The following is a 24,785-nucleotide window of genomic DNA, read 5'->3' on the forward strand; positions in this document are numbered from 1 at the left end:
AAAGAAGATCCACAAGAAACAACTTTGAGATCTGGTAGACAATACAAAGTGGACTCTTCTATGCAAAGAAGGGCCTCTGTATCAGGGGCCCCGGGAACTGCAGCTGCAACAAAGGCAAGAGTGAAAACAATGTCTTCAGAAGATGCGTTTACAAAGGCCTTGGGAAAAATAAGTGATTCTTTAGAGGAATTAAAGAAGCAAGGTGCTGAAACAAATAAGAAAATTGAAGAAATCTCTGGGAAAATTGATCTGAATACAAAAAGTATAACTGACCTTGGAAATAAAGTGAACTCTAATGCAGAGGCAATTGGGAAACTATTGGAAGATTCATCTACAACGCGAAAGATAGCCGAAGAAGCTAAGGAAATTGCCACTGCTGTTGAAGGGAAACTTCCACCGGTGTACAGGAAATTGGATGAGTATGATCTGACACTTTCAATGCAGGATATGCAACGCAAGGAGAAAAACCTAAGGATTAGACTTGTGCCGGAAAAAGAAGGAGACAACTTGGTGGATTATTTGACAAAAGAGTTTTCTGACTTTTGGAAGCAAGATTTGAAAGAAGAAGAGCTCAAAATTGAGAGTGCATTTAGGTTGGGAACAAGGCAGAAGAAGAATAGACCCAGAGACTGCTTGATAACTCTAAGATCCAAAGAAGAGAGGGATAAAATATTGAATCTGCATTATCAAACAACCCTTCGGATTGAGGATTCTTATATTGAGATTTTTAAAGACATCCCTAAAAGTATCTTGGATGCAAGAGGTCCTTATAAGGATTTGGTGACACTACTGAAGCGGAACTAAATGCACTCTCAATTTTGGGGGTGTTAAAGACAGATACAACTTTTTTCATGTATGCTACAACAGCAGCTAGAATACTTATTGCAAAGTACTGGAAGACACAGGATCTACCCACACTGGAAGAATGGCAGATGAAGGTGATGGACTATATGAGCTTGGCAGAGATGACGAGCAGAATCCGAGACCAGGGAAGAGAAGCGGCGGAAGAAGAATGGAAAAAGTTCAAGGACTATTTAAAGAAATATTATAAAATTGGAGACAGTTAGAATGATGTTGGATTAAAATAAATGGTTACTATCAGTAATGGTTATGACAAAGAGAATAAGGGTGATTAGCATAAATTTATAATAAAATAAGGCAAGATTTCGCTGAACAACTGTAAGATTTTGGAATACAGAAACGGGAAGTAAGAGGAGGTCGAGGAAGTAAGGTTTTAGAAATTGGGTTATGAAATGGTACTTGTTCTATGTTTTATTATTGTTGAATGTTTGTTCATGTATGTTTTGTTTCTGTTATATAAAAAATTGTTCAATAAAAATATTATAAAAAAAAAAAATATATTTTTTGCATGAATGGAATGTGGGAAGCACCCTTGGGTTGCTAAGGGAAACCACCATGTCTGAACATTTTGTTGGTTAGCATAAGGTTACCAGATTTTTTTCAATGAATCCGGGGACACTTTTCAACTTCAATGGATTTTGTATGGGGACTGGTTTGTAAATCCGGGGACTGTCCCCGGGAAATGGGGACGTCTGGTAACCTTAGGTTAGCATTTATAAAAATACTTGGAGCCAAGATACTGGAGCCTTTGACTGGCACACTCATAAGACTACTACTTCAGAGCAGCTATGGGACTGAACCAGAAGGGAAGCACACAAATCTAGGATTGGGAATTTATGAGTCTGTTCAAGCTGGAGTATGAGGTGGCTTAAGGGGGTAACAAAGGGTCATCTCGAATGAACTTTATGTAAATTTATTTGACTTTTTCAGCAATCATATCTCTGTGGTGGTTTGGTATAAAACAAATGTCTTTGTTACTGATAACTTATATGTTCCCTCACATCCTTAGCCCCATACCTGGTATTAGGGGAAGGGAGAGACAAACTGGGTGAAGAGCTAAAGACCTGTCTTGCTGACAGAGTGCTCCAATAGAAGACACAGCCAAAAGATGGAATTATAAGAAATGTAGTTAATCACATATGGGTTCTACAGTGCAATATGCATCTAATTAGTAAAGGTAAAGGGACCCCTGCCCATTAGGTCCAGTTGTGGCCGACTCTGGGTTTGCAGCGCTCATCTCGCTTTATTGGCTCAGGGAGTCGGAGTACAGCTTCCGGGTCATGTGGCCAGCATGACTAAGCTGCTTCTGGTGAACCAGAGCAGCGCACGGAAACGCCATTTACCTTACCACCAGAGCGGTACCCATTTATCTACTTGCACTTTGACATGCTTTTGAACTGCTAGGTTGACAGGAGCAGGGACCGAGCAATGGGAGCTCACCCTGTCGCGGGGATTCGAACTGCCAACCTTCTGATTGGCAAGCCTTAGGCTCTGTGGTTTAACCCACAGTGCAACCCACATCCCATGCATCTAATTAGAGGCCAATAAAAGAGCATGGCACAGTGAGAAAGAAGAAATCAATGAACAAAAGGTTAGCAAGTGCAGGAATTACATGAACCTTGACCAAAGAAAAACTGGGCAAATCTTGACTCATCTTCCTGATGGGTTTTCAAACCTAATCACATCTTTGTTGTTGTTGTTTAGTCGTTGTCCAACTCTTCGTGACCCCATGGACCAGAGCACGCCAGGCACTCCTGTCTTCCACTGCCTCCCGCAGTTTGGTCAAACTCATGCTGGTAGCTTTGAGAACACTGTCACATTCTTTAGTCAAGACTATTGTCCTCATGCTATCAGTGACAACATAATCATGTTGCAGGACATGCAACAATTGCTATAGAAAAGCTCCCTTGGTGTCTCCAGAGACCATTAACACTTTTTCAAGGGGGGGGGGAGGCAAGGGTCACATTCACTCTTAACCACCTCTCCAAGGGCTACATGCCGGTGGGAAAGGATCAGAGCAAAATAAAAATAAAAATAAGTGGGGTCACAAGTCCATGACCAGGAAGAAAATAAATATTCATTCATGATTGATTCATGGTTTTATACACCCCAAAGGCAGGCAGAAAAATTGTACAGCAATTAACAAATCATGCTTCAGGGAGAAAAAAAAGATTTTATTCACTTTGTGTTGAATCTATTAAAAAATGGAAGAAGGCACCCATATCACAGTGGACTCGGGAACATTGATTTGGGTTTGCTAGCAGGAATGATTAATATAGGAGCGCCTAAGCCACATTCACTCAGTGCTGCAAAGTTGATAACTGGAAACAATCCAACTCAGATTCCAACACTGTAATTGACTGTGTACGCTTGTACGCATTGTGAAATGCCAGCCAGCCTTGAGATAAGCCAAATTTGAACAATTCCACCCCTAGAGATTTTGTTACCTAGGTTCTGTTTATAAAGAGATGGCCTTATCTACAAAAGAGGAATTCCCAGTTATATATAACTGAAGATAGATAATAAAGATACTCTGCAAGGCTGATATCTTAAATTGTCATTGCCTTATATCCTGCAGACACAATATGTTGGTTTTCAACACACTTAAGGAGCATTAAACAGTAGATCTGAATAACATTATCAACACTTAGCGTTTTATATAGCACTCTACAGCATGCAAAATACTTCATCATATACTAAATTTCAATAACTGTTACAGACAACCCTGTGAAGCATGGCATTAGCTCGCTTCATGTGTTCAAGGGGTTCCACCTGAAGAAAGAAACAGCAGGACTGTACTGCTGGCCCTGCTCCCAAATGTGGCTTCTCCCAACCCCATCTCTGACATCAGCACATTAGGTATGGACATCCCAGCTCACGAATCCACACCTAACGCATGCATGTTTGGGAGAGACAATGGGTTCACCCTTTTTACACATGGACCCCCTTTGCATGCTACTCACATGAAGGAACGTTTTGAAGACTGTCCAGAAACTTCAACTAGTCCAAAAACATATCAGCAAAGCAAGCACACATAAGATCACACTCCAACAGCCCAGTACATCCTTACAGTGCTTAAAGACATAGAGCAGCTACCAATTCATTCCTGGGCACAATTCCAAAGTGCCTGGTTTGGTCTACAACATCAAAATGACCTGGGAACAGAGGAAGCTCTGAGTATAGGCTCAGCATTGCCAATTATCTAGCAGTAACTTTGGGGGATTTCACAAAACCCAGCCCTACGTGATAATGGAGAGTCAATGAACCCACAAAGGATGTGCTCTGCCACTCAGCTATTACCTCAAGATATGCAAAATATTAACCACCCTGGCTGTTAATATCATCTTCAAAGCGTCTCTCCACCTTCTGTGGTGCAGCAAGCAATGCGTGGAAGGGCTTTTTCAGTAATGGCACCTAAAGCCATTTCAAACAAATACAGTGGTACGTTGGTTCTCAAACTTAATCCATTCCAGAAGTCTTTTCCAAAACCAAAGCATTCCAAAATCAAGGCACTTTCCCATAGAAAGTAATGCAAAATGGATTAATCTGTTTCAGACTTTTAAAAACAACCCCTAAAACAGCAATTTAACATGAATTTTACTATCTAATGAGACCACTGAGCCATAAAATGAAAGCAATAAGCAATGTACTTCAGTCACACAATCAATCAGGAGCTGAACTGGGTTCCACGCAGTCACAAAAATGAAACAAAAAAGCCGCACAAAATGCAAAAAAATAGCAAAAACAGACAGACCTCAGCGTAACACTCAAATCGGAAGCGTAACACTCAAATCGGAGCACATTCGGCTTCCAAAAAAAGTTCACAAACCGGAACACTTCTGGGTTTGCAATGTTTGGGTTCCAAGTTGTTTGAGTACCAAGGCGTTTGAGAACCAAGGTACCACTGTATTGCCATCCGTGTATTTAAGATGGAGACTGAGAGAAAGTGGTACTGTATACCTAAGCTCACCTGGAGTTCATGATACTGGAGGCAACTAGGAAAGCTGTTTTGTGTAAGGGTTAGGGTGTCACACTAGGACCTGCTGTGTAATTCTCTGGGTGACCTTGGGCAGTCTCTCTCTCTCTCTCTCTCCCTCCTGTCTCACAGGGGGTGTTGCAGGGTTAAAGCTTAAAGCTGAGGAGGACTATGCCCAGTGCCCTGAGCTCAATACCATCTGAACCAAGGATAACCTGGTTTACGCCTCAGCCTCTTAACCTCTGCGCCATACACCAGTTCATGTTTCAAAACAATTAAAACCTGCAACATTATCACAATAACTCTGAACTATCACAGTTAGCCGCATAAGCAGCACAGTGTTCTTAACTTGTGTGCCAGACATTTGGAGGTGTGACCCAAACTGCGGAAAGGGAAATAAAAGTAAGGTATAGCAAAACAAGTGAGAGGAACTGGCATTCTAAGGTCAAGATGGTCCCTGCTATTGGGACTCTTTGTTCCTTTTAATATTATTATTGAAGGGAAGCAGCCTATGTTTGTATTTCATCTGTCAGTGCAGGCCCCATTTTCACTGCTGTCACCTTATCTTAAACACAGGGCAAAGGGAATTTGGGAATGTGAAGCATTCTCTTGCAACACCGGAAAGGAAAATTTGGAAAGAGCAGTCAATGCTTTCAGTATGCCTGTTACTTGGAACTATATATTCGGGGAGGTAGGTCAGGAAAAAAAGGTTTTGCGTATTTTACAAAAGGTCAGCAATTGCAAAACAAAACAAAAAAGCTGGCTGAATGCAACCTAGGTCAAGAGCCCAGTTATGAGAGACATGCATTGCAATCCATCTGCATGCAACACACCCTGTGCTTTGAGAAGGGTGTAGACTACACTCTTTGCCAACCTAGTGCTCTCTAGATATATTGCACAACAACTCCCATCAGCCCCTGCCGAAGTGGTAGTAGCCAGCAGCAAGTTATTTTAAGGAGAGACCTTCATTTGAAGGACCAGGAAGCCACGCTAGAAAGACAAGAATTCCACCCAACACACTGGAGAGTCACAAGCACAGTAGCAAAGTGTGTAAGTTTATCTGCTCTCTTATCAAAGTCTCCCACCACTTACTTGCCAGCTGCTAAAGCCAAGAATTCCAGGCTGTGCAAACCACACCTATTCATATGCCATGCATTATGCAGCTCTCAATTCAAAATTACAACTGGCCAAATTCTGTTTTTGCTCACTCACCAGAATTTCAAATGATGCTGCAAAAAATGTCTAGACATTATGCTGCACCTTTGAAAACTTATAAAATAGCAGCTGGGGGCAGAGGGAGAGGAAAATTTTAACCCTTCTCAGCCTGTTGTGGTCCTAACAAAAATCAGCCCAATTTTATTTACCGTATTTTTCACCCCATAGGGCGCACCGGCCCATAGGGTGCACCTAGTTTTTTTTTGGTGGGGGGAATAAAGGGAAAAAAATATTTCCCCCCTCAGGCACGACCCGAGCCCCCAGAACAGGCTGCTATCCGCAAGCCTTGGGAGCCCGGCGGGAGCTCCGCAGGCTTGCGGATATCTGCCCAAAGCGCACTGCTTCAGCGCGCCCCGGGCTTCGGGCAGCAGGCTGCTATCCGCAAGCCTAGGGAGCCCTGCGGGAACTCCCGCAGGCTCCCCAGGCTTGCAGATAGCTTCCTGAAGCCTGGAGAGCGAGAGGGGTCAGTGCGCACCGACCCCTCTCACTCTCCAGGCTTCAGCGAAAGCCTGCACTTGCCCCATAGGACGCACACACATTTCCCCTTCAATTTGGGAGGGGGGAAAGTGCGTCCTATAGGGCGAAAAATACGGTACATTGGAAGTGAAGCCTCCCCTGCTGCTCAAACACACAACTGTTTAGACATTAAAAAATATTCACATTAATTGTATTCAAATAATTACCATTGCATCTAGTTTGACCCTAAGAATGTACCTAAATGCATGATTTCATAATAACTGCTCTGAAATGTCCCACAAAGTAGTGTTTACTGACATACACACACACATATCACATTCTATATTCCAGCCATATTTCCCCAGTTATAAATCAAGAGCTTCTCAACATGGCCTTGTAAAGGTTTCCACTCAATAATTAAACACTTAATGCAAGATTACTCATCCCACTGAAGCATTAATGCATGACAGTGATGCAAGTAGCTACTTGTTGAGTTCATCAGGTCAGTAATAGAAACCAACCAAGGTTCACAAAGAGTAGGAGACGCCCTTAAGCAAGACCTTTTTTTGACAAGCGGTGGTAGAGAATGTGATTAAGCACTTGCCTGCAGTTTATTTCATTGCTAACATAGTAGAGGAAGAAATCTTTACAAGATTAAACATTTAGCATGATGAAGAACTCTGTGCAATATACTCATATGCTGCTATGGGAATGCTGGTTTATTCTAAGAAGGGTAATAATCTACTACCAATACATTTTGCACTGGTAGTCCAGCAGTGGAGAACCTCCAGCCCATAAGCATAATCTGGCCTGCCACCTTTTCTTTTCAGCCCACCGGCATTGTCACAGAAGACCACACCTATTAAACAGGCGAAGATGGCAACAGTTTTGATCAACTTTTTAATATAACATTTATCTCAAATCTGTGCAATCTGTGTACACGTCAGCAACGACCCACATTAGTTAGAACTATGATGACAACCTAATGACTTACCTGGTAGCCACAGGTGACTAGGAATTTCATGCAGCCAAGTGAGCAGGCTGGTAGAGGAAAGATGGACTGCTCCATTCCTCCTCTACCAACCTACTTGGTTTCCATATTATCCGTGGAAGAAGCAAAGCCTCTTCTTCCTCTACCAGCATGGAAACCCAGTGGTCAAGCAGATAAGGAACAAAGCTTCTGCTCATTTCACTCACAAACCTGCCTACTTCCTACCAACCCCCTCTCCTTCCCATTTACACCTCCCCAACACCCTCCCTTTAAACCTTGCCAAACTCACCCTTACATCTCACCCAAACTGTGGGGCCTGCTCACCTTACAATTCTCCCAAACTCTGGCACAGGCGAGTCACAGAGGATCAGGCAGCAGAGGCTGGGCTAGCTCTCCAGTAACCATTCTGCTCTGCTGCCACTTCCCTTCTCTCTGCCTCCAGCATTGCTGAAGCCGAAATAGCGGTGTCAGTTTGAGGGGCAAGAGAGAAGGACAGTTGCTAGAGAGCTGCTCTGGCTTGTTCTGGCTACTCAGGTGAGCTGCCTACCTGTTCATTCAGGCCATTGCCACGTTGCAGTTCACGTGGACTGCAGCCTGACAACATCCTTACACTTCTATTTATATAGAAAAATGTACAAGGCTGCATAAGGGAGCACGTCATTTGGAACTAGGCAAACAGCTTTTGAAAAGGGAGGGAATTGAGACCAGCAGAGCTGCCAAATCAGCCTCAGAGCCCAAAACCAGGGTGATGGGTGGTATAAAAGCTGCCTGGTAAATCTAACAGGAAAATTATAAAAAGAAACTTTCTCCTTTGTCTTGGTCACTGCATAGAGTTCTAAACAGGCTTAGAAATTTTGCACTGAGAAAAGGATTTTAAACAAGCAATTTCAGAAGCAACACAGAAAATCCATTAATGAAAAGAGACCTCTGCTCAGGGAGCTGAAAGAAGTAAACGAGAAAGCACCAAACAAGGCATCTCTTCAGAGCAGGCACAAAATATATAGGAACATGCTCAAGAGGTAAACTTTGCAGTAAATGGGTTGTAGAGCTGGAGCCAACAGTGACACACAGCAGACCAAGCCAAGCCAGGAGACCCAAGACAACAACAAAATCCTGCAGGTAATGGAAGCTGCATGCACTGAGCACTCCAAGTTAGAACAAGGAAGGGAAAAGAAGAAAAGAACTGGGTATCGAACTGCAATCTAGGATTTCAGATACAGTCAGCAGGAAGCTTGACAAACTGGCTCAGACAAGAAAAGCAACAGACACAGGAGACTACGCTTCACATCTTCCACAGCTTTTATATCGATCTCTGCTTCCTGACATCTGATCCAGATGATGAGATTTTTGGCAAAGCAAGCAACTGTACATTTGTAAATGGGCAGAAAATGCTGCCCAATACACAAAAAGATAAAAATCTGTGGCCCGTGTTTGCATGGGTATTTGTTCCACCCAAAATCAAAGGGGACTGTGTACATATTGTTCAGTCCGATTTTGTGGGAGAGAAGTCCCATTGAACACAATGGAGTTTATTTCTGAGTAGCCATGTACAAGACTGCAACACATCAGTTCCCACACAGAACATGTATCATTCTCTTTTTAGGTTTTCCTTTTCCTTTTTTAGTGTTTCCTTACTTTTGAACTACTCAGCCCAACATCAAATGCAAGTTCAGCAGAAACCCTCTTAGTTTCTGTACAAATCAACAAAGATTTCTGTTGGGAATCTAGGGTGAGATACCCATGTAGAGAAAGTTGCCCCAAGTGCCGGTCACCACACAGAAGCAGCTTAAGGTTCAAATGCCATTCCCCCTCTCCTGCCAAGCCCAGCTGCTCATAGGAGCCAACTCCTAGATGCTGAGAGGTCTTCATCCCCAATAAAATAATTGAGGGGGCCAGGGGCCCCCAAAGCTGATGGGAATTGCCATTCACACAATGTTTGTGCACTGTGTCATGTGACTGATTATGTGGGGTGGGGCTTACCTGGACCCTCCAATATTTTATTCTAGTTGGCACCCCTGCAGCTGCTTAAAACTCCTCTCCCCTCCCCTACCAAACTGAAGGATGTGAGACAAGAAACCAGTTCAACTGGAGAAAGAGAAACTAAGGGCATCTGCAAGGGACAATAAGTGGATAGAAAAGGGGGGAAACACCCACTGATTCTCCCTACCATCACCATTCCATCAGCAAACACAGGTTCAGGAAACATACTCTTCCTGTGGCAATAGGCAATTCCATCATGACATGACAGATGGAAGAGACATTTTGAAAGTTATCAAGTGACATTTTGGAGATCAATCTAAAGTTATCTGAGCAGACAGTTTTTGAACATGGTTGACATATCACAACCTATGGAAGTTATATATATATTGTTTCATTGTCCTCCGCTAGCCTTAGTAAAGTCTGTAGCTTTTAAGCCATCCACATTGTAAAATGATGCAATAAAATTTATTCCCATTAACGTGCCACATCCTTTCTTCATGCAAGGGCGAAACCTGGCTTTTTTCCACCCAGGTCAAATACCCAGTTTGGCACACTCCCTGCCCCCATGCACACTTGTGTACACACGCACACAGGCTGGGAGCCTCAATACCCCTGGAGACTTCACCCAGGGCAAAAAAACTGGCTACCCCTCCCAGCTACAGCTCTGCTTCAGGTATCGGGTGTATGCCTCTGCTAGCTAGGAAACACACTGAGAAGCCTGGAGCAGATCAACCATCATTGGGTCAAGTGAACCAGATAGGTCTATCCTTTAAAAATCTGTGCTGCCAAATTCCATTTAGCAGAATCAAACACGAAACTCCTCTCCTCCTGTTGCAAAACACCAAGCAGCACACGTGATGTTGAAGCCCAAGCAACAAAGTGGAGAAGTTTATGCTTCGTTCATCTTCATTTTATAAAGTTTATTTTAGCACACATCAAGAGAAACAAAGACACTTCCTGAACATGAACATTTCCTTTCTACCATTTATAGCACCGGGGGCATAAAGGATGAACTGGGAAATATATTCGGACATGAGCTTTCAAACAAGTACAAAACTGACAAGCCTGTTCTTTATCAAAGCCCATAAAGTTTGAGATGCAGCCTTGTAAAAGGTGATGCACTTACTGGGGCTGGAAACCCTTCCTGTTACGGCAGTTCTTGGGACTATTCAGTCTGTCATTTCTGGCAAGGAAAAAGCAGCAAACAGAGGAAGCAAGTGCCCTCTACCCCATAAAAACCTGTGTTTTGAAATAACCTGAATGCATTTCACAAACATCTGGAAACTGAGGAACACTTTTTGCTCAATTAAAACCAAGAAGCACACTTCACTCTCACCCCCCCCCCAGATTTACTTTTAGAAAATACAACAATACTTCAGATTCCATGACATACAGAGCAAGGTCTAGCCACTAAGAATCACTTCCTTGCCTCAGAGGATTTTGGTGGGAGCTACTGTGCACTATAACACCAGGGCAAAGTGAGGAGGAGGGCAGGAAATGCTGCCATGTGATTTCTGCTCCTCATTAAATCTGAATGTGTTAGTATTGTAAGAATCTCTTGTAAGATGCTTTGAGAGCCTCTCGTGTGTTATAAGCATTCTAAACAAAAACATATAGGATTTGCCTAGGCTCTAAAGAGCCCAATATCCTATGCTCCTGTATGTGTAACTAGTCGCAGGGGCGAAAATAGGCTTTATTTCACCCAGGACAAAGACCTATTTTGGCATCCCCGTGCACATTTGCGCGCGCACACACACACAGCCTAGAAGCCTCAGTGGCACCCCTCTGGAGGCTCCACCTGGGGCAAAACACCTGGCAAGCCCCCCCCCCCAGCTACGGCTCTAACCTGTCACCTTTTTTCACAATAAACTGGGGCGAAGGGCAATTTTAAGTGTAGTAAAGGCAGGTAGGAGAGGATGCTGAACCCTTCACCACCACGCGCTTTTTGAGAAAAACAATTTCACCCCAAAAATGAGGGAAGGATACATGTAATTTGGGCAAGTAAAGTGCCCTGTTCCACTCTTCCTTGGGCTAGACTTTAACACTCCCACCCCCATGAAGGAAAATCCACACAACCCACATTCTGGTGCACAGCTTGCTCCTGACATGAAGGTGCAAGAGACAGGCTGCTGTGCTGCAGCAGCAAGAGTGATAGGATTAACCATCACATGCAATGCAGCAAAATTACTCACCCAGCTAGCAAAAACCAAACAGAAGCAGAAAAGACCAGAGATCAGCAATTCATGCATAGATGTATCTGGCATCTCCTCTCTCCTGAGCTGGTTTCTCCGGGCTCTCAATTTATTTATATATTTGCTCCTGGTGTACAGATAATTCTTACAAGTACACAAGCGTGCCATGGCACACAATTCAGAACTACAGTAGTGATCTAATGGAATTGGGATTTAAGGGCCAAGCTAGTCATTTGGCAGGACAGCTGGCCCTGGGAATCCGAGTCTTTGTCTCTCACCTAAAAACTGGCAGAAAGAGAAAATGAGATTTGGAGAGAAGGCGGCTATTTAATCTCCAACAACTGTGCAACAGTCTGCCTTGGGAAGGGGTGGGATTCACTGGTGGTGAGGCTGGCGAGCCACCTGTCAGGGATTTGTAATGCCCTGCATTACAGTTCCTGCATCAAACGGGGGGTTGGGCTAGATGACCACCAGCACACTCTTTCCAACTTTAAGATTCAAACCTTTTCCTGCATCCCACTTCATCTTACTCCCTGGGAGATGCATCAACTGAAGAATTGTTCAGGTGCAGAAAATGTTAAGGAGCCCTTCCCTGCTTCCAAATCAGCCTTTATCCACTCTAAGGTCTTGTCCATACTTCTGCTTGTCCTACCTATGGGGCGGAGACGTTTTCTGTTTGCAGCCCTGCTGCTTTTCCCAGGAAAGCCCACTCTTTAACATTGAATCAGATCAAGCATCACTCCATGGAAAATCCCACTGGATTCAGTGAAAAAGATTGGGTTTTCCCCGGAGAAAGTGGCAGGACAAGCTGGAGCCCCAAATTGCACTCTTTTCTCTAGCTGTGGCCCCCAAGTACATCTTTTGCCCTGGCTAACAGAAAAGCAGCAGTGGGAGGGAGAGGAGATGAAAAGTGATAGGTTAGAAGGAAAGAGCAAGCACCTACGCTTTTCAGGCATTCAGTAGAGAGACAGGATCCCAGCCATAGGTCTCTACCAAATGTTTAAGTTGGCCCTACTATGGTTTGGATGGGTCTTGACCAACACATTACCATGCAGGGCTGAGTTTATGAATTTTGCTTGTTTGTTTGTTTGTTTGAGTTAAGAATTCTCAATTCTCATCTGCGCATCCACAAAAGATTATTATTACCCCTTACAGAGAGGAGGTTTAAAACGTGAATCAGCAAAGGAAGTGGGGTGGATCAGTATTCACGAAACTCTGCACATTTTGCTCAAGGTATAAGCCTGAAAGGGCATGTGTTAGTAAATCACATGTGCCCCACAGTTCTGACTTCAGATTTACAGTGCAGTCAGATTGCTTTGAGTAAGCATTTGTTTTGTTGTATCCTATACTTTACTTTTTAGAAGTAATTTTTTTTTGTAGCAGGCCAAGCTACAGTAAGTTAAACAAACACACACTCAGATGAACGCTCTCTTTTTCCCTCCCAGATTTACACTCCAGTCAAGATTATGGAATAATTTCTCTTTCAATGAAGACAATGCCCACATTCATTCATTTTGGCAAGGCGGCGATGCTACTGAGTATTTCACTTGTTGCCTAAGCTTCACATAAATAGATCTGAATGTCAGATCCAGAAAACAATGAATTCCTCCCTCCCCAGGTTTGCAGTGGTTTTTATCTTTCTAGATCCAGTCCTCTGTTGAGAAGTGATGAAATCTTTGGAAAGAAGGGTTGCCTCTGTTGCGATATCTGTGTGACTAAATGCAGTCTAAGCTCTGTTAACCCATTCAAGCTTGACACTGTCCACTGGACTGCAATGATAGACACCTCCCTATGAACAAGCTGAAGGGATTGCTGTACAGAATGCAAAAGGACACACTGCTGTGGGTGGGGGGAAAAGTTGAGAGACTTAATTTAGCCTTCAAAATAGTGATTCCTCCAAGATTCAGATAAGCAAACTGCTATTTTGGGAAACATTGGTCATAGCCACATCATATATCTAAAGCACACTCTTATTTAGCAATCATGGTCTCCTTGCAATAGCCGTAGGAACTGTAGTTTGTTAAGTCACAGACCTACAATTTCCAGCAATCTTAACAAAATAAAGTTACCTGGATTATCCAACTGTTAAAGTGGTATAACAGCATTTTCAATGTATCGTGGGGATCTGACCACTGGGCTTAAATGCACACACTCCCACACACACACCCAAGGAACATGCAACCCCCCCCTCAATTTTCTGATTCCACTCAGGAGATATACGATCTGCATTTCAAATGAACACACTCAAGTCCTAGAAGTGAACTTGGAAATTTATTTAAAATGTATCTCTCCCACTTAAAGCAAATGCATAATTCTGAGTTTCAAGTGGAGTGCTTTACTGTTATTGGCCTGACAGTCATTCAATATTTGCCGAATATTATGTTTCTTTAAATTTCTCTACAAGAAGCAACAATATTTATTTTGCAACAGTCAAATTGAAAACCTTTTGGGAAAGGAACACTCTTAATTCTGCACCTCCCCAAATTTCAAAGCAGGGTTCCTGGAGAGAACACAGTCACTCCTTCCCTATTCCCTCTGCTGTTGAGAGTTATGATTCGGGCTTGTGGTTTGTTTCCTCCAGACAAACAGAGCTGTATACCCAAGAATAAACCTTGGTTACAACAGCTCATGGTTTGTCTATATCATGGGTAGGCAAACTAAGGCCTGTGGGCCGGATCAGGTCCAATTGCCTTCTGGATACACCCCGCAGATGGTCTGGGAATCGCTGCGTGGATCGCCAGCAAACGCGTTCTTTCCCTCTCCCTCTCTCTCCCTCACACAGCGGCAGTGGCGGCGCCTCCTCCCTCCCTCCACCTGGCTTCTCCCTGCCCTGCCTAGAGGAGGAAGGGGGCTGGGCTTTGTTGGTGCCAGCAGCAGCAGCAGCACCATTTTAAGCAGGCCCTCTCTGGAGCCCTTTCGCACACTGCCCATCGTCCCTCTGCCGACGCCAACACCAGCCCCTGTCGCTCGCAAGACACAGGTAAGCAGCCACCGGGGCTCGTGGTGCTCTTGCATCATTCCCCACCCCAAAAAAATACAGCCCGGCCCCCCACAAGGTCTGAGGGACAGTGGACCGGCCCCCTGCTAAAAAAGTTAGCTGACCCCTGGTCTATATGTTCCCAGGGAACCATAGGACTGGGCCCTAAATCAATTTTTTCTTTTGCATTAAAATGCCTTTCTGTCTTAAAGAAAAAGTTAAAAGGTTCATGCAGAAGCACTTAAAGCAAATAAGCCCTTCAGTCAGTGCTATTTTAGCACCATGCTATTTTTTTTCCTTTTGCAAATATTTTAGAGTACCTTTAAAACAATCCAAAGAAAGCACACAATGACGATGCCTAAATAAAAAGTGCTTTAGCACAAATTAAAATTGATTCAATTTTTTAAAAAAGCATGCTCAGAGTTGCTGCTTTCCTACTCAAACTGTTATGTCACACGAACTCAAACAGATGGAACATAGTGGGATGCACACACACAAAGTGTTATCCTCCGTATTCCCTGAAGCATAGAAAGTTAACAACAATTACACATAGAGCAATGATTGGGAAGCACAAAGTTCTGCCAGTTTGGAAGCAGCTTCAATAAAGAGCTTTCTAATCTCTCTTTCGCAGCACAATCCCCCAGAAGTGAATAGGAGTTGAACGAGAATTTATTTATGCAGTTCAAAGTAGTTTCAATAGTGCTTGCCCAGCAAAACTTCCCTGGTGGTTTGCATGTCCAAAGTCTGCTGGCAAGAATGACCCATAGTTTAAAAAACTATTGGAACCCCGTTTCTGAAGCTACATACAAGATGCTTCTTCACACAGTGAAAATAAGACTCATCTATAATATTCAAACAGAGAAAATTATAGACTTAAACAAGTTACCTATTTAATGGTTATATATATATATATATATATATATATATATATATATATATATTCCTTACTCCAGAGTGAAAAGCTGCCTTTTATCCATTAACTAAGAGATATGCTGGAATCCCACAACAGACACAAAAGCATCTGCCAGTCACAAATATCCCTGTGAAGCAACGTGACAATGCTACTGCCATTTTCAGTGGGTGTTTTCTAAAAGGCTGGGGCAGGATTTAGGGAGCCTGGTTTGCAATGAAAGGACTTGGCTGCCAAATTCCAAGGAGAGGGAGGGAGGATGGGGGAGAGAGAGAGAGACAGAGAGAGAAAGGCACTGTTCAGTCATGGTTCTGGAATGCTTTCTTGCTCCTAAGCTATTAGCACAACCTCCTTCCCACCCCAATATAAATGTCCGAAAGTGAGCTAAGCAAGCATTTAAAGGACACAGGGAATCACTGTCCACATCACATGGCAAGCCAGTTTCACAGGAATCCTCAAACAAGGAAATGCAACAGCCACACAGAAAGGTATGCAGCAAACAGGGAATGAGGAGCAGGGGTGAAAAAGAAATAATCACAGTGCCTGTTTGGTTCAAACCAAATTCTCCATATATGAATATGCTGTTCCCATTAAGCACCCTTTAAAAAACCATCCATTGGTGGGTATATAATAACACAAAAGCAGGGAGCAGTTAGAAAATGTGCTACTTTTCTTCTCTGACACACAGTTCACCTTTTTTTGCTTATCAGAGCTCCCACCCATCCTCAGTTACTCACTAGCAGTTGTGCTTTTCCAACTTCCTCCCAACAGATTCAACCCATCCCAATTCCTGTCCAAATCAGTGAAGAGAAATTCTTCACCTACTGAACACAAGGAAAGACGAACAGGATTCACATTTTAAAACAACATTCTGGGAACGTGACAAAATAATGGAATTAAAATGGCAACCAATCAAATGGAATTATTAATCAGAGCCAGGGTTCAGCGCCTAAATCTGTGAAGTAGTAACAAAACAAAAAAAGAGAGAGAGAGTGCCTTACAGCATGCAAAGATTAATGTGACTCTTTGACAGGGAAAAGGTCTTCATAATTCCAGGATCTACTTCAAGGCTCCAGTTTCAAGGCCAGAGCAGAGAGCAGCTCCCAGCAAGGCTCAAGGCACAACACCTTGCCTTTAGACATCAAAAAATAACTTCACAATTTTTGCCTTATGCTTAAGAAGTGAGGTGAGGTAGTACAAACAGAGCATTTTCTGGGGTGGCCCCTATATGGCTCAGTGGTCTCCAGCAAGAGACTTGTGTTGCTTTCCATTGCTTTTGAAAGTAAGCTTTTGAATGAAGCTGCCTTTTTAGTCCTCCAGGCATTTAGGGATTGGGGGGGGGGGGACACACAAGGTGTTCAGTCCATCTCACCACTGTTTTTAAGATTCTGTGGGAATCAGAAATGTGTTTCATCTGTTAAGTTACGTTCAAATAAATTACCTCTCCACGGCACAAGCCTAGGTCACTTCACACCTTCCAACCCACATAGGAAAAAAATCCCAGCAGCTGCCTCCAGTTCTCCCCATTGCTCACTGGATCCTGTACACTGAAACTGCATGTGCCCTCCTCCCCCATGCAAAGGACACAGTATCACACCCACGTGCATTCAGATCGTGCATTAACCTGAAATAACTAGGCAACCCTCACTTGCTCCACTCCACCTCTGCTAACCACCCTGATAGCAAATACCACGGCAGAGTTTTAAAGGATGACTAAGGCTACAAGGCTAGCCACGGTTACTAAGGAGTGAGTCTCATCGAACTCAGTGGGACTTCCTCACGACGACGACGCTCTCCCCCGCACTCCGCATTCACGCGAAACGAAACCCCATTCAACAGCGGGGTCTACTTTTGAGTAAGCATGCATAACGATTTGGGTTGGGTCCCTTCCAAGGGCTGACTTGAACCTGCCCCATGTATATATCTACAGATATAGAGAGATACATACCGCACTCCCAAAACCTGCTACCCCACCCTGCTTTCTTACGCGCGCTCCTCTCGCTTCCTCCAGCCCCGCCAACTCCTACCACGCCTTCCCCCCTCAGCTCCACTCCTATTCAAGCCAGGCTACTTTAGGGTCACGCTCACTAACCTACGGGAAAGGCGCTCCTGGCTGAGCCGCCAAACCGATCCCGATCTTCCCTCCTCGCCTTGCCAGCTACCTTAAAGCGGAGTCGGGCTCCGGCCGCCGCGCTCCCTGGCCTCTCGGTCCGTCCTGACTAAGCGCGAACCTTCGGGGAGCGGAGAGGCGGGACCGGGCTCGCTTGGTGGGGCTGACACAGCCGCTGAGGCCGCCTCCCGGCCCGCCTCGGGGAGGGGCCGCCGGGAGAGGGTCGCGCTGCCCGGTGCCGCGGCTGCAAGTGGACGGGCGCGCAGAGGCGCCTTCTCGAGGGGTCGCTGTTGCAAGAGCATCAGGGCGCGCGGAAGCTCGTCTCCTCTGAGCATACGTGGAGCGCGCTTCCCCACCCCACGATCTCTAGAGTAATAGCGGACTCGAGAGGGGACGTGGATCCCAAGCAGGGGGGGGGGACTCGGTGCGACGCTTCTTGGGGAGAAGTGAACCATTGCTGGCGGGAGAACCGCGCTTCAGTTCCGCAGCTGCTGAGAAGTCCCTGGGAGCCTCGCATGGGCGTAGCCAGGATTTATGGGGGGGGGGGAGAGGCAGAACTGAGTTATCTGCAGTGCCATTGGTCAGTTAAGTATTTTTATTTATAGGCTTGATTAGGGGGGCAGCTGCCGCACCCCTACCCCGCCGGCTACGCCCATGGAGTCGCTGGAAGCCCAGTTCCCGCCGGAATGTGGCTTTGCTCCCCCAGTGGACATGGGAGGCGCGGCGCACATGTTTCGGGAGGCAAGCCACGGCTGAGTCAGCGTTTGGGCACATGATGGGAGGGAGGCGTGTGGGTAGGTCAGGGCCCGGGGTGAAGGGTGGGGAGGACGCCGCTAGGAGCCCTCACGAGCAGCAACGGATGGACAGAAGAGCGTGTGGGCTGGAGTAAGCGAGAGACTTCTACAGCAGGGGCAGCTGACCGGTGTGGAAAAAGTGGTTTGTTTCGAACATTTCTATAATGCACTGCTTCAAAAAACAAAAACACCTCGGAGCAGTGTGCAATATAAAAGTTAACACTACCATGAAAACAAAAATGCAGCCTAAAAACTGTACTATAAAAAGCATATAAAAACCGGAATTCATTAAGATAAACACAGTCTGATCTTCTGGGTCAGGGAAAGGCTGGACAATATGATGGGTCTTTCTCTGAAGGGGCTGGTTTTTCTCCTTCATGTATAGCAGAGAAAAGGGCGTTCCACAGCAGAGGAGCAACAACAGAAGTTTTGGGTCACCGCCCTATGGCAGTGTAGGTTGCCTGCAAGGTGATCTAAATCAGCCTCAACCTGGTGCTCTTTGGATGTTTCAAACTACAACTCCCATCGGCCCCAGCCAACGAGGGGAGTTGTAGTCCCAAATGTCCAGAGGGCACCAGGTTGAGGAAGACTTGATACAAATTATCTTCTAGGTCTGTATAAAGGGCTGGCGGACTTGCAGGTAACCTTGTCCTGAGTTGTTTAGGGAAGATCTTGGAACATGGCCTTGTAGCTGATTGCCAGAATAATTAAGGCTTCTCTGGAGTTCAGGCAAAAGGGCAAGAGCGGGGAGAAAGACATCAAGTCTGGAAACTGTGGGACCAGGGTGCATGGTGATGTCTTTTTAATACTTCCACTGTGCCCTGGGGCTGAGAATGATAGGTCCAAAACAGCTGGAGGACACCAAGTTGGCCAACCTGTTCTAATCCAGGGATGGTCCTCCAGATGTTGCTGGACTCCACTTCCTATCAGCCCCAGCAGCCATGGCCAATTATAGGTCAGGGATTAGGGGAGTTGAAGTGCAACAACTTCTGGAGTGCCAGAGGCTTCCCTCACCTCCATGCTCAAATCCCACATGCATTCATCTAATTCACCTCATAGCTGTTGGGTTTATTGGCTACATCAAAGTTTACTGAACACCAAACAACCAACAGAGAAGCTCCAGAATTCAATAGTAAAGTGTGAGTGCGTTTAAAATACAAAAAGCAAAGGAAGAAATACTAGAGGATGAGGCTAACCACACACACTCACATGGCCCGCAGCAACAAGCCCTGCACCAACCTACTAAATCTGGATGAAAGGCTCTCTTTCTGTTTCACACGGGGATTTAGGGAAACAAAGCTTATCCTCCTTCCAGCTATAGACTTAAACTCCCATGACTCAGGCAGGAAAGAAAGCACCCTCCAGGCCTCTGGCTTCAACCCAGCCAGACCTCAAAACCATTTGTTTCAAATGCGTTCAGCATCCAGTGCTTTTTCTTAGTTTCATGTACTCCAAAGGAGGTGCTCCCATAGAAAGGAAAGGAATTGTGTGTGCTGCAAGCAATGTGTCCTTTCATTCCGGTAGCAGCTCCCAGCCAGTATCAGAGGCCTGTGCAAAACTGGAATCTTGAGGGGGGATCTCCTTAACATTATCTAGGAGCAACCATTCCATCAGGCCATAGAGAGGACTGCAAAGGCTTCTCTATTGACTCAGCTGAGAGGCCAGCAAATTGTCCTCTCCTTTCCTTAAACACTTACCTTTCCAGATGCTCACTTCAGGGACTCAGAACTAATGTCTGAATCTGCTTTCTTTTCTCCTACCTCCCTTCCTCTTTTCTGTTTGTGCTGCATCTGTTATATTATCCTGATGGATGGGACTGTCTTACTACCAGTAGCTGTAAGCTGCCCTGGAATCCTCTCCATCTTCTCTTTTACTTCTGCTGAAATTTTTGCTCACTTTAAGCTCCTGATGGTTACTTAGTAGCTGTGTCCTTAACCTGCCCCACCCCTGCCATCACTTGTGGGTGTGGTGGAGGGGCAAATTGGGCAAGCAGGCTGGAGGTTCCCCACTCCTGGTGTGCTTTATGATTATGTTCTGCACCTCGCCTGAAGTTAGATTCATGTTTGGTTGCAGCCTAATCTCTAGTCCCCTCCCTTTCCCAAATATTTAGGATTAGTAACCTCCTATGAACTCTCACATGCGAGCACTGGGCAGAGTAAATGTAATGCTCAACCCTTGTTTGCAGTGTACACTTGATTCCTCCTGATTTTTTAAAATGGGTCAATATATCGTTCTGCTGCTCCCTTGTGTCCGTTGTTAATATTCAGCCTGAACCTTGCTCCATTTTTGGAGCTGTCTTCTGTCATCCTTAACTCCTAAGAGGGAGAAGATTCCCCATCTCCTTCTACCACAACAAAGAGATCTGTTGTATCTAATGCTCAGATGATGTGTTTTGTGTACCAGCTGGGAGGCTCTGCAGAATTAAAATGCTGGCTGCTCAGTACAATGAATCGTGTTCTAATCTTGCTATTGATTGTAACCAGTTGGGAATTACTCATCCAGCCTTCCAGCTGGAGAAGAGCATGAGCTGTGGATATGGCTGATACCAAGCCTCCAAACTATCCCCTATCTGCTGATTCTTGATCTAGGAACCAGTCTGCAAAAAAAATTGGTTATGATATCTTAAGAGGTGTCCAAATGCATAGTGAAAAGATAAACAGCTTTCCAAAAGATACAGGAGACCTGCCATCCTTTACCATCATGTTGCCTTGCCACTTTACCAGTTCTAACTTGCTAGCACCCAGGACTATTGTTTGTTTGTTTGATTTCTATACCACTCTTTATCTGATCACAAGGCAGTTTACAATATAAAAACACAAAAATGCATAGCATAGTAACAAACAAAAACTATTAACTAACAGCCCAGTCCCAATCCTATGCATGTTTGCTTCAAAGTCCCATTGTGTTCAGCAGCATTTCTGTCAAGGTAAATGTTCACAGGATTACACCCTAATAAACATTTACTTGGCAGTGCTGGTGAATTCAGTGGGCTCGCCTTAAAATGAAAGGGACTTCAAAGGCCATTTATGCTAATCCTCTGCCAATGAGTAAACGTGCAGAGGTGTTTTCTAGCTACTGAACAGGGGGACGGAAATGTTTTAATTTTTGTTTAAGATTCTTGAAAACTTATGATTCTTTTGAATTTTTGTTTTTAAATTACTGCATTTGGGTTACATGTCAAACAATGTAAAACATATATTTTACGGAAATGCAGCTTTCTGAAATGGAGAGAGGTTCATCAAAATGATTGATTTGGCACCTATATTCTTGTGGCCTGATCCTAGTCAGGTTTGCTTGGAAAGAAGACCATTAATTTCATTGGGGTTTTCTCCCAACCAATATGTTCTGCTCCAGTTCACAACTTCTAACTGTCATGAAGGATGAATGAAGTGCAGATCCTAGTTGTAGACTTGAACTCACATTGATCCGCTTTTCTTTCTGTCACATGTTCTGTGCATGAGAGGTTGAAATTCAGTGCTGTTGTTTCCCCTGGCATGGATGTGCTGCGATAGGTAAAGCTACAGTCATTGGACTTCCTCCCATCATGAAGTTGTCAAAAGCACTGGAGAAATCTTGGGAAAAGGTGGCAACTGCCCAAGTCACTATTTTATGTATTTCCATTCTCACAGGCTGCTGTTATTAACATTGAGCAAAGCAATTATGTTCATCAGCCTTAGGAAAAAATGATGACATGCTTCTCTCTCGAGGCATGAAGAGTGGAAATAAATACCCCAGAGGCTTCTTCCTCTAAAGAGGAAATGGTGCTAGAAATCCCTTGTCAAATATATACAGCAAGGCACACATCTCAGGGTAGCCCGTATTTTGTTTTCTTTTACATTAATTGCTAAAATACTTTCTTGTCTATTCAGAAATAAGACCCATTGAGCTCAATGGGACTTATTTGTAGGGTTGGAGTCAAGTAAGCTGCATTCATCCTTGGGCATCCATCTAGGGTCTGCATGCCAGCTATGACTGTGGCCACTGGGCCTCAAGTTGCTGAGGAAAACAGTAAATCCAGTTTTTTTGCCTCAGCCGCAAGCTCCTCACAGAAAGCAACAGCATGGACTGTTGCGATATTCCTAGCATCACTGCTGCTGTGTGCACTTCTGGTTCTAGAATCTAGAGACAAGATGAGCATTGAAACAGAACAAGTAATGCTTTGAGATACTTCACATTTGGATGTCCCAACAGGGGAGAATAAGGCATTCATTTTGTAAGTCAAGTAGTAGCTCACTGTAGTGAGCATTGCAACTAGGCAATGGTGGATAGTGGCTGGACTTTTGGTCTCAGGCAGCCTTCCTCAACCTTGACTCTCCAGATGTTTTGAGACTACAGTTCCCACAATCTCTGACCACTGGTCCTGCTAGCTAGGGATCATGGGAGTTGCAGGCCAAAAGCATCTGGAGGGCTAAGGCTGAGGAAGCCTGGTCTCAGGGGTTGTGGTGGTAACAGCAGATATTTAATCTGCATCACAGTGTGGACAACTCTGGCTTCAGCAAAACCAAAAGTGTCTGGGACTGCAGAGCAGAGCACCTTTGCCTCACGGTGAAGCTACTACAGTAATAACTTGTCACTGCACATCGGGAGTTATGGGACCAAGCTTCCAGCTCTGAAAAAAATATGGTTTTCAAGCACATTTAAAACCGTAACCTTTGCAGATTTTGAAACACAGGATGGCAGAGTCACATTCCTTCTTCCCCCGTGTAACATTACCATCTAGCAAAATTATAATTTAAGAAGAGCCCTGCTGGATCAGGCCAAAGGCCAGTCGAGTCCTAGGGGAAACTCACAAGCCCGGCCTGAATGCCACAGCACTTTCTTCACTTGTGATTTCCAGTGACTGATATTCAGAGGCAAGCTGCCTCCGAGAGCAGAGATAGGACACAGCCAATTTGCAAGCAGTTTGTTTGCCTTTGCAACCAACATTTTTGGCTGCTCTCAGAAACCCTTGAATGGAAATACTCTCCTACCATATATTTTTTTTCTTATCTGGGCTGATTGTTTCAAGCAGAAGGGATTCTGTGGAACTGGATTGCTCATTCCATGGCATTCTGTTGAGCTGAAGTGTTTTGAAAGAACAGTCTTGGCACTGGGTGCTGAAATGCCATGGGGATGCTAGCAAAACTTCTGCCAAGCAGCTTATAGGAACAAAAAACAGCTCATCAGCTGGCCATCGATCACAGCTCACTTTGAGATTAAACTTAGTATCATTAGCATTGATTGATTTCAATGCATGCTCTCAATTTAGAAAGCCCCCTCGAGAGCAATGTTTCATAGGATTTCCCCAGACAAATCATGCTAGTTTATAGCACAAACGCACAGCTGTAGCCAATTTGTTGCACAGGTTTTAGATCAGGGATAGCCAACATGGTGCCCTCCTGATGTGGTTCAACTCACTTCAGCGCCAGTCAACATCAAGGAGGATGGAGGCTGTAGTCAAACATCTGCAGGGCACCCATGTTTCTAGAGCTACCTTACTTCCAGAATCTGAGAGGAGGGAAGGATATCATACCTAACATTCAGATGTAAACATAAATATACAGCATTATTGCTGGGGGGGAATGCAATTCCCCCTTCTCCGGCACCACTTACCTTCAGAGTGGGGCTGTGTGGTTGCATTAGATACTCCTCAGGGGAGGATGTAGGGGAGCCTTCTGCATGCTTTCGACAATTAACCAATTATTCAAGTGGCAGCATTTTCAGCAACCTTCATTTATATCCCATCAGTGACTGCAGACTGCATTCAGTAGTTGCTGATGGATTTGTATAACAGTATCTTTATGTGTTGTTCCACAATAGTGCTTGTGTCTTGTGATCCCCACACCCACCCCAGTCAGAATTCTGACCCAGATCTCTGTCTACAACTTAGGCACTTATACAGATGCAGAAATCGATTCATTTCAAGACCTTTGTGTTTGGGGTCTTGCCAATTGCTCCTCCTCACATCCGCATCTCACAATAGGAATTTTCAGGCTTAAGAGACTTGAGGTGGAACTTGCTGTCCAGGTGAAACTGGCAAGGCCTCTCTGGAATATGATTTAAAACACAGGCACTTTAGCACCTGTGCAATTTCCCCTTTGCAGGGAGGGAATGCACTCACCATTACTCACTGGGGCAAATACTGAAACAGCAGAAGGGGAATAACAAGAGGGCTCTCCCTTGCAGGCAATATGTTTTCCACTAATCATTACATGTGGACTGGATAGTATAGTAGGGCCTTTGAAAGGACTTGTAGGCAGAACAATTTGGAGGGAAAACAACACTGCTGCCCTCTGTTGGGCAGCATGGCAAGACTGGCTACCATGAAGTTTTTAGAGCAGCCT

The 24,785-nt window shown here is 44.6% G+C and overlaps 1 protein-coding gene across 3 annotated transcripts in view; it reads right to left on the reverse strand.

Annotated features, from left to right (window-relative positions):
• RHOC (ras homolog family member C) overlaps window positions 1–18,074 on the reverse strand; it is a 30,079-nt gene extending 12,005 nt beyond the window's left edge. The window contains exon 1 of one of the 3 annotated variants that reach the window (XM_053393504.1): window positions 17,721–18,074. The gene's annotated coding sequence lies outside the window, so the exon portion shown is untranslated. Of the gene's footprint in view, window positions 1–16,295; window positions 16,316–17,650 lie in introns of those variants that run through there. The other 2 variants (XM_053393503.1, XM_053393505.1) reach the window with 2 other exon arrangements.
• Window positions 18,075–24,785: the final 6,711 nt, after the last annotated feature.

Source organism: Podarcis raffonei, chromosome 6, assembly GCF_027172205.1.
Source record: "Podarcis raffonei isolate rPodRaf1 chromosome 6, rPodRaf1.pri, whole genome shotgun sequence".
NCBI classification, from domain to species: domain Eukaryota; kingdom Metazoa; phylum Chordata; class Lepidosauria; order Squamata; family Lacertidae; genus Podarcis; species Podarcis raffonei.